The 18,572-nt window shown below is 37.3% G+C and overlaps 1 protein-coding gene and 1 pseudogene across 1 annotated transcript in view; one reads left to right on the forward strand and one right to left on the reverse strand.

The window, feature by feature from the left end:
* Nucleotides 1–536: 536 nt before the first annotated feature.
* LOC107718091 (neuritin-like) lies at nucleotides 537–1,619 on the reverse strand (annotated as a pseudogene).
* A 4,353-nt stretch (nucleotides 1,620–5,972) lies between these two features.
* LOC107718094 (ras-responsive element-binding protein 1-like) overlaps nucleotides 5,973–18,572 on the forward strand; it is a 38,850-nt gene continuing 26,250 nt past the window's right edge. Inside the window, exon 1 of the mRNA XM_016525039.1 lies at nucleotides 5,973–6,361. The gene's annotated coding sequence lies outside the window, so the exon portion shown is untranslated. The remainder of the gene's footprint in view (nucleotides 6,362–18,572) is intronic.

An 18,572-nucleotide genomic window follows, 5' to 3' on the forward strand; every position in this document is an offset into this window, starting at 1 on the left:
AAAAAGGCTTCCCAAAACAAAGTGACTGGGTTAATCTTTTCACGTTTCCTTGGTTGGTAGATGCACCGGGGACCTGATTATAGCACTTAAAACCTGGAAAAGTCAGATTTTCATGATATGTCACCTTTAACTCATAAGTATTTGTCTACAAGTAAATGTCATTATCCTATTCTGTATTACAATAATCCATTTTTATTAAGTTAATTTTGTTTGGGCAGATTGGTCTATGAAGAAAAAAGTCTGTTATGTTAAATATGTGTTTTTCAGACAATAAGATTTTAGGTGTGCTTTAAATAATAATAATAATAATAATAATAATAAAAATATTAAATTATTTTAATTATTGGTCCTCATTGCAGAATGTGTGCTGTTTTTACCCAATAATGGTCCAAGAAGAAAATTTGTTAATATAATATAATTCACATTTTTACTTTGAATAATTTTCAAATTTTGGTAAGAAAAAAACAGATCCCTAAACCATTTAAGAGAGTTATTTCTGAATTCTTCCAAAGGTCAAGGAATGCCAACAAGTCGTATATTTAACATAATCATCATCATTATGTGCAGCAAAACATGAACTGATTCAGTTGAAGAGAGACAGGGGTGCATATTATCCATTTAGGAACTTGTTTCAGGTCAGATCTTTGGGTTTATTACTCAAAAGCAAGCCAAGCCAACAGTGTGGTAAAACACATCAGCAGTATCTTCAGTTCCATTGGTAATAAAACTCTGGATACTCCATTATCCTCGGAGCATAATTCAGTCCAAGCTCCGGGACTGCAGTTTCAGTTTTTCCCAAAGGTCTTTTGCTCCTTCTTGACAATCTGTGATTGCGGTGGAGGTGCACGAGTGGAAGTCATTCCAACATCTGCATGAGGATAAACACAAAGTACACTATCTGTTTTAGACCTTGCGAATTAAATATGTTTCAGTATTGTGAGTCTGAGTCATGGATGGCTGGAGTTCCACTCATGGATATGTGAATATGAGAAAGACCACTAGATATTTAATGCTTAGCTTCTTCCAGAAATGATTGCAGACAGTGTGTACTTACGAGCAGATGGTCTGTAGGTTTTCGCTGTCATCCAGCTCTTGGGAATAGTTCACCATGTTTTCTCCAAGGCTGAGCAGGCAGTCTGAGAAACCTTTAAATATGCTTTCACATGTTCCTCCAGCACATGATGCCTGTACCAATGAAACTGAAATACAACAGAATAAATCACCCGGAATAATAAACACAAATTTTCAGGCTTAAAAAAGCTTGAGTGTTTAATATCATCCTCCTCACTTTGAAATGTATAAACCAAACAGCCCAAATTCACTAAACTGTGACCTTCAGACTAATATTCAATCATAGGCTAAAGATTACATTAAATAAAAAATATGTTTTCTAACCAAAGGCAAGGTTTGAAAATTGAATTTCAGCTTTTTTAAAAATCTAATTACAACAACAAAATAAAACAAGAATCAATACCCTGCCTGCATTATATTTTAACTTAACGACTCACCCAATTCCAGTGTGAAAAGTAACGAGTTGTATTTATTGGTGAAAGTGAGTCCCATCCTACTCTTAACAGAATCAGTAACGTTAGTCTGTGGAGAAGGTCTGGAATCGCCTACTTCCTACTTCCGTTAAACTCATTTAATACACCTTTTGACACATTTAAAATATATTTTCAGTGGTATATTTATAGGTTTCTGAGAACATATACCAGTAATATTTATAACAATAATCACTTCTTATATGCATTTTTAATACTCGCATAATGTAAACTCGACTTAATGGACGGTTACAATCGTTTTTATGTACACATTTTAACTTATTAGATCTTCGGGATACCATCTGCATTTTTTTTTAAATACAGGAATGTATATGAAACTCCGTTTAATAAACTCTTCAACCTTTAGAACACACATTTATAACTGATAAACCGTTTTTGTCACATTTATCACAAATAAGCTATATGTTTTTGTATTTCGCTCAATAGATGCGGACTAACACGTTGTCTCCATCATTAGCATGAAATGGGTGATACAAACTCGGTACAAACTTTTAAACACACAAACTTATTCACCTTTTCAAGGATAACATTTGCATTTCCAATAACTTCAACACATTAAGAATGCATTCTTATTACATTTACATGCATTTCATACCTGATGAGAGGAGATGTGAAAGTATATAAAACACAGGACACGGAGCTGCTGCTTCCCCACAGAATCTCTGTATTTTCTGAGCAGTGCCCGGCGCGCCCCCTTCCCAAAACAGATGAACACTTCCCAAGGAAAAACAATCAAGCAATCAATGTATCATTCAAGGCTGAGCAGGCAACATTAATCGTCACAGATAAGACACTGTAAAGTAGGGATGGGCGATACCCCTTATTTTGTTTTCGATACGATACCGATATTTTTCAAGGCAGTATCGTCGATATCGATACCGATTCGATACTTCTGCACTAAACTTTTAAATTATGAAATTTATGAAATTATTAAATTACTAAGAGTAAAATGGGTAATGAAAACCACTTAACTTTGGCAACATTAATCGTCACAGATAAGACACTGTAAAGTGCATTTGAAAAATACATTCACTTGTTTTAAGTTCAGTGTCACTCTAATATTTATTTACTATTTTTCTTAAATTTTTCACACCAATTTATTTATAAATTTTTTTGTAACCACCACACATTTACTTTGAAATTGTAACATATTTAGATAGATAACTCCATTAATTACAATAAGTATTAAATTCTAAAATAATAACTCTAGTAACAATGCCACTTGGGTTCTTCTATTCCAGTTCTGGGGTGGTCATCTTACCCAAGGGGCTAATTTTATTTTATTTTTTTTATTTTTTCAAAATAAAAACAGTAATTTTTTACTCCACAAATCTAAAAACATTGATGTGTCCACAAATCTCTCATTATCAAATTGAAACAGAAATCCAGAGAAAATAGTGTTATAATTAGTTATAAAATTAGATAGATAGACAGACACAGACAGACAGACAGACATACATACAGACAGATAGACAGATAGATAGATAGATAGATAGACGGATGGATGGATCATCACTTTGTGCCACCAAATTTCATGAAAGAAGTGTCAAACAAATCAAAAATCACATTTCTCAATGTAAAATCACAAAGAATGTAGGTCTTTCACAAACTACCATACATAATATTGTGAAAAGATTCGGAGAATCCAGAGAAATCTCAGTCTGTGTAGGGCAAGGCAGGAAACTTCAGCTGAATGTGTGTGACCTTTGAGCCGTCAGATGGCATTGCATAAGAAACCGTCATGCTGCTGTGTTAAATATAGCCATATGGGCTCAGAAGTTCTTCGGAAAACCACTGTCACTTAACACAGTCTGCCGCTGCATCAATAAATGCAAGTTGAATCTCTTGTTACTCTAGGAGAAAGCTATACATCAATTCTATGCAGTGATGCCGTGGGGTTCTCTGGGTCAGAGCCCATCTCAGATAGTCAAAAAGACAGTGGAAATGTGTGGTCAGATGAGTCCATGTTTCAACTTGTTTCTGGGAAAAAAGGACATCAAGTTCTCAGTCCCAAAGACCAAAGCGACCATCCAGACTTTCTTCAGCGATTGACATGGAGGCATATATTGGAATTGTACAAAGACATTTACTGCCATGAAGATGACGTCTTTCATGGGAAGTCCATAGTTATTAGATCAAGACAATGCCTGGTCTCATGCTGCATGTGCTACAACAGCGTGGTTTCGTAGACACAGAGTGAATGTGCTAGACTGGCCTGGCTGCAGTCCAGATCTGTCTCCTATTGAAAATGTATGACTATCATGAAAAGGAGAATCAGACAATAACGACTACGGACTGATGAGCAGCTGAAGTCTTGTATCAAGCAAGATTGGACAAAAATTTTGCTTGCAAAACTTAAACAATTGGTATCCTCAATTCCCAAACAATTAAACATTGTAATTAAAAGGAAAGTTGATGTGACAGTGTGTTGTAGCCATCAAAATCAAAATAAGTTTATATTTACAAAATAAAATAAAGTTGGCCAGTCAAAACATTAGAATTTTTTTCTTTGTACTTTAGTCAATTAAATAAAAGTTAAAGAGAATGAACAAATAACATATTCTTGATTTTATGGCATTTCACAAAATGTGTGCAGGTATATATATAATATTAGATAGACAGATAGACAGACAGATAGATAGATAGATAGATAGATAGATGGATAGATAGAACCAAAAAGCCCTCGTAAAATAGAATAAACTATAAATAAAATATTAGGTAGGAGTACAATTTTTTTGTTTTGATTGCTATGAGGCCATTGATAAGCAGTACATATAATTTGCCATCAGATGGCACTATTGTCAAAATGGTAAGGATTATTGTGTGTAAAGTTACTGGAAGCATGTGTTTCCCCAACACATGCTCACACATACACAGGTATTTCAAATAACAGCAACATCCATACGTGCATAAACACACGCTCACACTAATTACAACACAGATATGAGCTGTACCTGATAGCTGTATCAACTTGAACTATCAGCATTATTTTGAATTCCGCATTGTTCAACCTTGTCTCTTTTTCAATTTTTAATTTAGAGATCGTAAATTCGCAAATTCCATTCTATTTAAACCAAAAGCTTTACATTTCATTAAGCACAATTTTCTCTAAAAGAAACAATAGAGAAAATAAAAACTAAAAAAAAAGAAGAGAAAGAAAAAAAAACTATAATCGTGTTAATACAAAGGAACATGGAGTTTTGTGCAGGATGGAGAACACTATGTAGGCCAGAGGCAATTATCCAGGTCACTGTGGGTCAGAAACATTGCTTAGTATACCAACACAAGGTCACTCTCCTGTGATTACATAAGGTGATGCAGAGACTGCTCTCTAGTGGCAGAACAAACACAAACTCACAGACCCAATGCTGCTGGCGTCGCACCTCTCAGGAATAAGAGTTATCCCAGCAAAAGCTATTTAAACCACTAAAGTTAACTAGTTAACTGTTTTTGAGACACATCTATACATCAGTCAAATGCACGAGCTAACTAGCTTATACAAATTTCAAAAAGTGATCATGCCTGAAGGTAAATGTTTTGAAAAGTTAGTAAAGTTCTCATCAAAGAATGGAAGCATCATCTCTAATAAATTATTTATTTGTTTATATATATTTTTTGTTTTTTGTCTTTAATACCTGATAAAGCAAGTCGTTTTCACTTAAATGTAGCAAAATATGCAACATGATGGTGGGAATACAAAAAAACCCCGCCTAATTAAAAATGATCTCAGTTACGGATTTATACATTTGTAACCAAATGCATCTTCAAGGTTGTCACGTTGTGTCACTTAACTGCAGACACGTAGCCTAGTATTTGCACATTGAAAACTCAAACATCATTAATCAAAATATGAACTAGGAAAAGGACTTCAAAAGGACTTTATACTTATGATCTTTGCATACTGAGTTACATCTCACGATTTAGTCAGGGCTGTTGTCGAAATTCATATAGCCTGTGGGTGTTACTTCAAATAATTTCTTCTTTCTTTTACATTTAACTCCTCGTTTGCCTCTGAGACTATTAAATGCCATACCACAATATTTTTTGAGATGACGAGTGCTCCATTATAGTATGACGACCAACAGGAGTTTGTCTTGTGATAGCAAGAAGGCGCTAAAGCGCGACGTGTGTTGCCTCATCAGTATCACACAGTGGGGTCCCGTCACTATCAAGTTTACATTTTCAGTGAGTTTATATTGTCTACGCAACATAAAACAACAACTGTTATATATATTTTTTACACAATATTTTATATATGTATAAATATGCACTATTTATCACAAAATGTGTTTGTTTGTACGTCTACAAAATGCTTTAAAAGACCATGTTGTTGTTAGACACTTGTTGCTACATCAAATCTATCTATCTATCTATCTATCTATCTATCGTGAATAATCAATCGGATGCGGCTGAAGGAGTGAAGTTTTCCACCCCTCCCGTAGAGATGCTCACAGCTGAACTCCAGTGGCAGCTTCAGTAACACACGTCCCCTTGGAGACTAGAGCAACACGTGATGCGTCTACTTATCACGTTCACTGAGCAGCGCTCAGGAACACACTTTGAGGAAAAAGTGACTTTTCTGACCCTCATTCGTCGGAAGTGTCGATGGCCATCATTCCTTTAGGGAGCTAACACGGTGGGCGATGTGAAGTATCCAGTTGGCGAACTTTGCACATCCTCAAATACGCCATTTTGATCGCTCTCCGGAACAATTTTGCAGTTTTTTTTTCGAAGTCCATCATCTATTTTCACCATCACCATGTCTCAGCGCAGTCAGTCCAACCCCGACAAAGTCAAGCGTAAGTATTGAACACTTTTCTACATGTTGTTGTTGTTGTTTACGTTCACCATCCTGCCGATCGCAAACTTTGTTGGATGGATACTTTGTTGGAAGTTTTTTTACTTGGAAGGTCGAAGATGTTGAGATGATGTCCGATCTTTTTTTTTTCCTCGCCCGAGGTTTGTGCTTCCTCGTTTCGTGCCTCCTCGTTTCATTCTCGCATCCAAAGGTTGAACGCCTGACTACAGGAATTAACTCGCGTCTAACCGGCGCACATGTACTCAGCCAGCATACCTGAGTTCACTTTACCACTTCAATTAACCATACATTCAGTGTCACTACTATGGCTTTATCTCCCATTTGAACAAATTAAGTTTAGCTCATATATTGTCATCAAAAGTGAGTATTTTATAGTAAACCGAAGCATCCACATCTGAACTTTGATCGAGGCTAACGCGTGGGGGGTTGGACACGCTTCCCTTTATATTTTGACCTTGTCGGGACATGTTGCATTTACGTTTTATTTGTGCTTTCGACTTTTCTTCATCATCGACAAGTTATTATTGTTCACCAAATCACCATTCTTTTGTCAGTCACACTTTGCAAACTTAATGTTTGGGAATGTCAAAAGTTTCAGAGGAGGAAGTTCGCTGTCGTCGTGACTATCGTTGGGTTGGGTTTGCTGCATGAGATGAACGCCGAATAGTTATACAAGAAAAGTCGGCTTTTATATTTGAACTAAGCAGCCACATCGACGATACAAATGAAACCATCTTAATTTGGGACGACTAATTACTCGGATGCATCATTGTTCGTGCGGGTGTTTCGATAGAGGCTGACTGTGCTTGCGCCCTCCTCCCATCATCCTCTGTTCGTTCTTGTCTCTTTGGAGAATCAGAATGTGCAGAGATCCGGATGAGGAGTTCACATTCCATTACCAAATTCAACACTGGGCTCCAGGAGGCCTGCAGTGGCAGCATCATTCACTCGCTCCGTCCTCGCAGTCTGCTGACTTTTAACTACATCATAGTTGTTTTGTACAGTAGCACTAAAAAAATGCAAAGGGGAAGTAACCTTAAAGGGACAACTTTGTACCTTATCTTCCCTTAAAAGTTGTATATTACTATTTTAGAGTAGTAATATGTACCCTTAAGGTACTCTGAACCTTTTAGAGGTAAATAAAGGACTTTTTTCTTTAGTTGGTAATCTGAGGATATTGCTGAGATATTACACTGTGGTTTTATGGTGATCTACTGTATGTAAGCTATGGTGTATAATTATGTACAACCAGGGGACCCGAAGACACCACAGCCTATATAAAACATAGAATTAAATTGCATTCCTATTATCCAATAAGCAGTGTAATATATGTTTTTATACTAGAAGTTCCTCTGTAAATGTGGAAAACTTCTGATTTAGAGGTTTTATGTTTGAAATGAATTTTGCCCATCATCATAATATAGTTTTGAGAAACTTTGCTGATCAGACATAAGTCGCTATCCTTTGTGCAATCTCAAAGTGATCTTAAAAGATTAAACCATTGTACATGTACTCTGAACCAACGTGGGAATGTTGCTTCATCACCTTAAGCAAATATGTTACTTTTTTTGTTTTTGTTTCTGTATTGCTTTATATAAGCAAAAACTTGTGCATGTTTTTGCCTTTAACAATAACAATATAATATTTTAGGATTTTTTTAAATCATCATCTACCATTTTCCCCAAGCAGAGAGACAAATCCTCCTTTTCTCATTTTTCTAATAGCTGCTCCTCTCACAATGCAGGCTGATGTAGGGTGGAGATGTGTTTGTTCAGATGTGTAAAGCAAGAAGACCATTGAAAATTCAAAGGCATGTTCTAGTGAACAGTCAACCAGTGGTCTGGGCTGTAATCTCCTCTGTCCTCAGCAGGGAGTCGCCAGAGTTGAATAGAGAAAACCCATTGTGAGCATCAGAGCTGCCGTGCTGATAGTGATAGAAAAGGGCCATCAGCTTTTACTTGTTTTTTGCTTTTGTTTTGGTCTGTTTGAATATTGGGACGCAGCCTTGGAAATGTTTTAATTGGCTGTCGGTACAGCTTGATTAGCCTTGATTAATATATATGCATTAAAATCAACTCTCGGGGGTTCCCTAGTAAACTTCCTTTGACAAACATGACCAACTGTGATTGTTCACACAGTGTAAAGACAGAGGGACCAGTCTGTTGAAGTCCCAGACTGGATGGAGAAACTGATTGGTCACCTCACCGAGCCTTTTGCCTCTAGTGATGGGTGTTCTGTTCACTCATCCAGGGGTAGAGATGGGCGTCCTGTTTCGCTCTGGAGCTATTTTTAACCTGTCTATTTTAGATAAGATTATGTTCCCTCTCCCTCGTAGGGAATGGGAAGCCTGGTTTGGTCCTGGGGTGTTGGGTGAGACACTGTACCTGTAGGGGTTAAGAAAGTTAGTTTGCAGATGGATGCTAACTATTTGCATGTTTCATTCGTATTTAAGAGACAGTCTTTAAAATTTTTTAATTTATGACCAAATCAAAAAATGACTGTTGAATGTGGTCTCTTTTAAAAGAATAGTTCACCCAAAAAAGTTCGGACATGATTTACTCATCCTCATGTTGTTCCAAACCTGTATGATTTTCATTCTTTACAAAAAAAGAAGATAATTTGCAAAATTTCTCAGAATTTTTTTTTTTTTTTTTTTGTCCATATAATGAAAGTCAGTGGGATCCATTATTGTTTTGGACCCTGTTCACTTTCATTGTGTGGATAAAAAATAGAACTAAAGAAAGTTATGCAGGTTTGGAAAACAGGAGGGTGAAGAAATGAAACATTTAACTTTTGTTTTAACATTTATCATATGTATTTTTGCATTGAAATGTAGAGAATATAAATGAATTTGACCTGCATTCCATGGCTGTCAATCAAGTTTGGTTTTTGGCCTTTCGTAGTAAACAATTTGGGTATCTCTGGACTAAATTGTTTACTTTTTGAATTATAAAGTGTAGTAAAGAAAAACTAAAAGTGAAACTGAGTCCTCATGAAAATGCTTTGGTGTAAGTGGGATATGGATGACAGGAAGTAGAGCAGCCTGTGTGGATAGAGGAAGTTAGAAAAAGATAAAAACAATAGGTAGCATATCCTAACACTGTTAGTTTGAGTATTAAGTTGTGTGATAGTCTATCAAACAGGTCATAATAGTCAAACTGTGATGTTTTACCACAATCATAAATAGTTTAGCTTGCTAGCACTCCTTTTTGAAGGATCGTGTGCTTTGCTTTCACTTTTTTACGTTTGTCTGTGAGAGAAAAAGACAGATCACACACGGCCTCCTTCTTTGCCTCCCCCTGCTACTTCCCCCGCCCCTTCTCTCCCACCCTGCCTCTGTTGCTGACTAAACAGTTTTGTCAGCTGGCAGTTGCCCATGGTCCGTGAATTTTTGATAGCTTCTAGAGAGTGAGCACTGCGCAGGGAGGCGGAGATGCTGAAGTAACGCTCTTGTTGCTCATTTAGGAGTGAAGGAGTGAGACAGAAACCGGAAGATGGCAGGTCGAGTCACATTGTGGAACCAGTTGGTCTTGTACTAGAATTCTTTGTAGGCTGTAGGCTTCCCAGTTTCGTGTTCAAGCACTGAGCAAACAATTGAAAGATATGAAAATATGCCTGTGGCTAATTCATCTGTATCACGTATAGGGGTTGTTAAAAGTCAAATTTTTGCTTTGGAAACTGAGAGAAATTTGACTTAGTTATGACCTGACATGAGTGTCACGAAACACTGCTAATCTAACGTCGCAGTCAGTGGTGATACGTCATGCATAATTTTATGAAATCTCATGACAAAGCTGTGACTTTCGTTTCAGTGCCAGTTCATTGTAGTGATTCGTGATATCAATGAGGCAATGCAATGAGGGAGGGACGGTGTATGACTGAGTGCAGGAGTCATTTAACTGGGAAATCTAGGTGTGCACTGCAGGTTGGAAAACGATCATCCTCATGTCAGTATGTCACTGTTGTGTTGACCTGCATGGACTTTGAATCATACAGTCTCCTCTCGCTAAGCGCAAGAAGAGCTTCACAGAGAAACGTCCCGGCTGAGGACAGATCCTCCTCTGTGTCTCTGAGAGCGATGTGCAATGGGAAACAGATGTGGCTGGGCTGTTAGCTCAGTGCTTTTCTTCAAAGAGCCTCAATTAGCATGTCCGTATACAGAACGACTTCATAAGACATATTTTGTCAGCTTCATAGATTTGTTATTGTAAATTCCTCGTCTGTCAGCTTTGCAGCACAGTTTGCACCAATTTGTCTTGAAATTTCCCAATGTTTGCCGAACAAAGGCTTTGCAGAGATAGTTCACCCAAAAATGAAAATGATTCATGATGTTTTAAACCTGAAGGTGTTTTTTCTGTAAAACACAAGAGGTGAATTTTCTTGCTCACTCTTTTCCATATAATGAAGCTCAAAAATGACACAAAAGCACTTTCATGTCTTTTGAAGCCATATGATAGCAACTGTGAGGACTAGTTCATGATCTGCTCTAGCTGAGAAAAGTAGTGATGCCAAATTCTTGGATAAATGGCTTTTCTGATGAATTAATTTATTCAGTTAACTAGAACTGTTTAAATGATTCATTCACGAATCGGAATGATCAAATTCTTGAGTTCAGCTCATTGATTCAGTAATCCAGTTGCAATGGTTAACAGCTCACTGGAGTGAAAGATTATAATTGGTTGCAGGTTATTGATTTAAAGTTTGGTTTGTTTCTCACACAAAACTATTAGATGGCTTGAGAAGACTTGGAATATGGTGAAGTCATAAGGACCATTTGTCATTTCAGAGCTCATTATATTTAAAACAGTGAGAAGGATTTTGCAAATTCAAAAGTAATACTGTTTGGAGCAACATGATAGCTAGTAAACAGTGACATCATTTTACTTTTTGGGTGGACTGTCCCTTTAAACAAGATATAACTCAAAGCACACTCATTCACCATAGCACATCCATCTCATTAGTGAGCGCTTCATGGCACATTATCACAAGATCATCCCGTATCATCTGATGTCATGTTCAGTGGAGCTTTCATAATGTGTTAGTACCTTTATACGTTGTTTTTCAATGGGACTGTTAAAAAAAAAAACACAGGTTATGAAGTCATGTTTGCTGAATGATGCTATTAGTTGACTGTTATCAGTCGACAGGATTAAGGTGATTCAGGAAGTTCTCTTGCAGCCTCTCCCAAAATGCCCTGAAGCAGCGTAGACAATAAAGCAAAAATGGCGCCCTTTCAGGAGGAGAAACCCGGCCGCTCCCGTCTCTTCCAGCTCTTAGAAAATAAGGCACGCAGTGTGTTTGCAGCGAATGTGTCTGTCCACCATCCTGGCTCTCGATAATGTCTGATAATACACGCTTGCTATTGCCTTGTCCAAATCCCAGCTATGTTAAGTGTTCAGTACTTTAAACAAAACGATGTTAAAAGCAGATTTCCCACACTCACATTTAGCAGCTTACGTACCATTTGCAAGCAGATAGTACATACTAAATCGTTTCTAAGTATGTGTGCTCCAGCAAGAAAAAAGTTTTAGTAAAACCGTTTAATGTAGAATATTGATTTCATAAAATTGATCCATTTTTCTAAAGGATTGTCAGGCTTGACTTTATCAGTTGAACCATAAAGTAATTGTATTGTAAGTTGTATTTTGAGAGTTTATTACCATTTAAATGAACTAATCAGCATTTGCAAAAGCTTGTCGAGGAAGAGGGGATTCCTGACAGAACAGGACAGAGAAAACAAAACATGGAAACGAGGCAAAGGTCACTCCTGGTTCATTTTGAACCCCGGTTCATCTCAGGGTTCGAGTAAATATTAACCTGCTTATCACAGAGTATGGGACGTGTTCTTTTAACATACTAGAATGAGACAAAGAACTTTGTGGCAAAATCAACACTAATGAGTAGGTATTTAATTAGTCTGATTGTCAGTCTTAAAGACGGTGGCATAAAAATTCAGTTTTGTGGCTTATATTCCATGTCTGTTAGCTTTGAAGTTATTTACAGCATGCAATTCTCAAAATATGCAATACTTTTAAAATGAACCTTTAGCATAGGAAAAATGTGCTGTCTTTCTGGGAAAATGGACCAAAAATATTTAAGACTCCTCCTGCACTTACACAGATGTTTATCCAATCAGATGCTCTCTAGAATGAGAATGTCCCTCCCCTAATTACTACCTATAGTAAATTGTGCTTTCATGGCTGTGATGTATCTAAAGCATATTGTCAGTATTACAGTGAGCTGTATATTAAAACCATAATTTTAACACACATGATAAAATTAGGACATAGTAATGTCCTTTATCTCTAAACTGGACAGCTTGCTCCACAGTGCCCTCCATCGCTCCACGCTCAGTACTTTCAGGTAGATGTTCTCTGATTGTTTAATTGTTTCTGTTGGATGATGGGGTTTACTGGTGTCCTCTTTTTGTTTATAATATGTAAAAATACTTACCAAGTAAGCTAAAAAAGCTAATTCAATCCAATCAGAGAGCCTCCCTCGTACCCTCCCCCATCCCCAACCAATCACAGCATTGTGTCTTTACTATTTATTCTGTTTACATGCTTGCTGTGTAAATGCAGCTCTTAAAACATGCAGTATTGTGAGCAGCCGTGCCACTTGGTTTAAGCATCATTTTCTTTCATTTGGGCTACTAACAATGTGAGTATGCCACACCGCAGTCAAACATCTATGATTGAGATAATCATTAGATAGGACAGACTAAAAACCAAATAAAGTAAATAGACGCTTTACTTTTGGCCAACCATTTCCAGCTGTTCAGAGTTCTGTGTTATCTGCATTTACACAGCCAGCATGTAACAGAAAATTAGGAGTTTAGAAAACAAACCCTAAAAAGTTGCCTAACACACAAATATAATTTTGTATCCTCCTCATGATGATGAATTTAACAAATATATCTTCAAAAGTTGTGTACTACACTGCAAAAATAATTTTGCTCCTCAGTATTTTTGTCTTGTTTTTCAATACAAATGCCTATACATTCTTAAATCAAAATGTGTTTACTTGAGTAGCTAAATGATTTAAGATATAAAAAGTTAAGTGAGTTTATACTTGAAACAAGAAAGAAAATCTGTCAGTGGTAGAGGTCAACCGATATGGGTTTTTCACTGGCCGATGCCGATATTTAGAAATCAGGGCAGCCGATGGTCGATTTTTTTGGCTGATATTTTGGCCGATTTTCTTTTTTTCCCCTCCTTCATCTCATAAAAGTGAGTTTGAGTAAATGATTATTGCAGGGTACAAGATAGTAATAGTAATAGTAGTAGTAGCGTAATTCAGAGTAATAATACATGGCTCAAAACTTAAGCACCTTCTCAAAACTGTTCTGAAGCATGCTTTGTGTTTATGTTTGTTGACAGACACCAGTGTTTCCCACAGACTTGCAAATGCAAATTCATTCTCTGCCAGCAAGAGGCGCTGTTGGAGCGGGAGATATAGCGGTTTTCCCCGGAAACGGCTGTAATCTAATAAGCACTAACACGTCACAAACGTTACTTTATCAGGCATTACAGGAAAGACAAAATGAAAATGACATCAAAGCTTTTCTGAAGACGGTTCTTTTCAAAGATACATTCATATAAAAACACCCATGCTGCATTTTAATTTTGAAACGTGCAGTGCTCAGTTTATTCAACAAAGTATAAGCCTTTTGGGAAATGTATTTGTGGTGGTGACGAGCCGCCACAAATAACTCAATGTATGGGAAACACTGGACACTGCTGTAAGTCAAATGGCCAAGTGATAACAAAAATAAAAGAGTTCACACATATTACACATAACTACTTAGAGTGCACTGGCCACGAGCGATGACATCGTGGATGCTATTGTCGGACCTACACACACATTTCATGAGGAAAGTTAATGTGCACGTTATAATCAGCCCAGAAGTTTCAACTGAATTGCATGTGTTTCTACTTTCACATGCAAATGACTTGTTGCACTTATGAATATGATAACTTTCCGGCATCAATTCTAGTAGGGTAAAACGTAATTACGCTTTCAAAACGGTCTGTTTTGCCCTGCCATCATTAGCTGAAGCTGTGTGTGAACAAGAAGCGGCGTGAGTGTGAGTTGCTCCGTCTCTCACGCAGCCAGAGAGAGATTCTCCGGCATTCCGCAACAACCCTTAGCTGCCCGTAGATGCGCCTGCCTATAAATTGGCCTAATTTGCAGCACAATCGGCCGATGCCGATTAATTAAAAAATGCCAAAAATCGGCCGATTAATCGGTCGACCTCTAGTCAGTGGGATAAGAAAAATAAATTTAATTCAAAAGGAAAATAAGTTTATTTTTCTTAACCCATTACCATATTTTTCCTCACTTAATTTTTATACATTTCCCAGAAAACAGGACTTTTGATATTATGTAATTTGCTTCTAAAGTAAATCTTTTATATTTTAGATTTAAGAATGTTTTTTTTTTTTTGCAATGTAGGGTGAATCAGGTTGTGTGAACTTATGTAAAGCGCTAAAATGGCTGAAGAACCATGCAGCCATTTTTTTCTGTCTTGAATTTAAATCGCACTGATAGATGGTTTCTGGTCCCAGATCAGTGTGCTCACCAAGGCAAAGTACAGAAGATTATGAGGGGGACCACGGTGAGAGAGGGATTAGCATACACACGCATATGGACTCTGCCCACAGTTTTACTAACATTTAGGAGCTTCTAAGCCCTTTTTATCAGATTCTCTGCATGCAATTTCTATTTGTTTAAACATGATAACGCTGTAAAACTGTGCATTTTTATTTCAGTAACATTAGTTAATCTTAACAGCTAATGTTGGATGAAAACCCATCTTTGCACTGCAAAGGTCTCCTGTACGTTACACCCTCACAGTTAAGGTCTGTCCACTGGCACCAAAGCCACTCCAACACAAAGTCTCACTTATTTTAGTGAAAGCTGTTGTGAATGAATGAGCACAGTGGATTATTTTCGCAAAGGTGGTTTGCTTTTCTCCTCTCTAGCTTTTGACATGCGCCATGTGCTTGACAGACAACCTCCGGCTGTTTCCAGCAGTTACTCGCTCAAATAAGCCTTGCAGTGTCACCTGACTGCTCCAACCGGATTGGCCGTATTAAACGACAGGGCCCTCGAGGAGGGGCGGGGCTTCGGGGTGGGACTCTGTGGAGTCAGTGAATGGTGGTTTCTATGGAGACCAGCGGTCAGTGATGCGGCCCGGTTTTGTGATCAGGTTTGGCCTGAGGAGATGGTCACATTTGATCGTTAGAAGCTAGCCGTACGCTTCCTTCTCAAAGAGATGAAAAACCCATGTGTAGTTTATAATTAAGCCCTATCGGTGACTTATTTTATGCAGTAGTCTGCGTGCATGCATGCTCATGCATGCATGCATGCCCGCGTTCAGAAGCACAAGAGTGGGCGCGCTGAATAGACAAAGTCTGTGTCTGATGATAAGGACTTTGAAAAAACTCAGTTGAAGGTGGGTGGAGAAGGACAGAGGGCCGGTCGGGGGTGGATATAACAGACAACTTTAGAAGCAGAGGGAGCTGGCATGCATGTGTGCAGGCGGGAGGCTGCGAGTTCTGCAGTGGAGACAGCGAGCGTAAACACACGTAACACTGCCAAATACACTTTCTGACCTACTTCAGCTCACTGGGAATACACTGTATTGTCTGGTCCGAGACAGTGGCTGTCTGTGAGGCCTCAAACCTCAAATCCTTCACCAAACGGTTCATTCCGATGCAGAAGAGTGGCCCTTAAAGATGGGTTTTGGAGAAAGACGGTGAGATGGAGAGAGATCAGGGTGGGGGTGTGGAGCGGGGTTGTGAAATAATGACCAGAAGTGTAAGCTTGGGTAAATCTACACTGGGGTTGAGTTTTAAATAGCCTGGAATGCACAGTGCTGGAAATGGGTGTCAGTTCAGCGAGCTCAGCCTGCTGTACTGCAGCACACGTCGCATCACGGCACAGCAGCTGTATGTGACAGAGGAAGTTAGGGTCTCCTCACAGTGCATGGACTGCTATGTTCCAGTAGCACAGACTAAAACAGGATCTGCATGTGGCTTGTTGGGCTGTGTGTCGTGTTCTCGTATGATAAAATAAACTATTGTAGTATTCGCAACAAACCGCCTCTTGATATTTCAGCCAAAGAAATGTTATGTATTGTTAGCATCATTTTTGCTAAAGCCAAATATTTTAGTTGCTGAAATTTCATTGCATCACTACTTGACACAATGCATCACTCGATACACAATATATCAGTACAGAATTATGTTTTTTAGTGTATCATTATTGGTGAAAATTTGAGATTTAATTATTCATGCTTATTTTTCCTGTTTTTACATTTAACACTTTCTTTGCCACCATCTAAGACTAACATAAAATTTATGTTTAAAAAAAGTAATAATTTATTAACATGATTAAATGTAATCTTTAGCGAATCTCAAAATGAATATCTCCTTTTTAAATTGTACATTATAATTTTGTGATGCCTAAATAAACTTGTAGGGTTACTATTGTTAACGAAGATTAAAACTGTAAAAAACATTAACTGAAATAAAATGAAATATATATAAAAAAAATAATAATTTTGTATTTCAGCTAGTTGCCAAGGCAACATTTCTCATTTTCATATAGTTTAAGTTGAAGTACTAAAATAACTGAAGATAATTAAACTAAAACTAAAGCTTAATAAAAACTATATAGTCATACTTAAAAAACAAAACAAAACTAAAGCAACAGAAACAACTAAATTGCTAAAACTTTAAAATAAAAACGAAAATATAAAAATAAAGTCTAATTTAAAATATTAACAAAATCTAGAATCGTATACCATTGATACTAAAATAACAGTACTTGTAGCTTTTTAAAATGTCTTATTTTTGTTTTTAGTATTTGTATTTTAATATCGGCCGTAAAATGACAAGTTATTAGTATCTCCCAAATTTGGCCAGTACATCCCTATTATCAAATGTTTTTAGGCCTGTTTTTTAGGAGTATGCAATAGCCAGTAGCTTGTGCAGTGGCGTAGCGTCTGGGCATGCAGGGTATGCAGGTGCATATGGGCCCGGTCAGTTTGGGGGCCCACCGAGCTGGGGGGAACTTTTAATTGAAACGAGGGAACGAATAGAGCCCTGCATGGGCCCGGCCCTTGTCCAACAGCTTATGAGAATTCTCGGCCCGAGTCAGACTGGATACCGTGACCTTTTTCTCTCTCTCTTCCCCATTACACAGCTATTAAAATAGTTCCGTTTTGGTTTTTAATGGCAAAGTGGTCATTTCTTTTTGTTTCTTTTAAATTAATTTAGAAATCTGTTTGGAACATTTTATGTTTGTTAAATTCAAGTTTTTGTTTTTTAAAGGAATGAACAAGCGGCTGCAGCAGACAGTGAGTTGAGCATTATGTTTGACCAATTTAGCCTTCTCAAACCAACACGACTTGCCTAAAATAAACAGACATAAAACACTTCATGCATTTCACAGTATTAATCGTTTGTGCGGAGAGTGGAAGCTAAAGCGCGCTTTGCAGGACATGGAGACGCCAGCGCAATCACTTGCATTTTTTTTTTAATAACAGTGGAAACTTAAAAATACGCCAACATTTTTGCTCATAAAGGTAAGACATCATTCGGAACTGCAAAGGGTCTACTTGTATTTGTGTGCACTCACAATATCAACAGAACCTTGTGCTTTTGTAAAATAAGGAAAACAAACAAGATGCGCTTTCTGTCGTCTTGGTCTTGAGTAGGAGCGCTTCACCGACATGATAAATACATCTATAGAATGCTTTACTATTTTAAAACGAAATAATTCAAATCGAAAACAAAAACTCTTTCATTATGTAATCCGTAAAGATGCATTTCTCTCTAAAGGCACGTCCAATGAGGAGATGGCGAGTCAGGTTCATTCATTTTTGTGCCACGTTTAAAAATAACTAAATAAATCAGATTAACGTCATAATATTTTAAGAATAATGTCAAAATTACGATAATAAAATCATGTTATATTGCGTGAAGTTAATGGGAAAATTCCACCTTATAGGCCTATTCCTCCAAAAAAAAAAAGTCTGTGGCATCCGTCATTCTTTTGACTTTTTTTAAAACTCTGATTGATCGATTCATGAGACATTAATTTGTTTTAAATTGTTCTGATTTTTTTCAACATGCATTCAAATATTCATGTTTATTTCGTGCTGCAAATATTAAAGAAGAAAA

This window comes from Sinocyclocheilus rhinocerous, unplaced genomic scaffold (assembly GCF_001515625.1).
Source record: "Sinocyclocheilus rhinocerous isolate Xijiao unplaced genomic scaffold, SAMN03320098_v1.1 scaffold480, whole genome shotgun sequence".
Classification (NCBI taxonomy): domain Eukaryota; kingdom Metazoa; phylum Chordata; class Actinopteri; order Cypriniformes; family Cyprinidae; genus Sinocyclocheilus; species Sinocyclocheilus rhinocerous.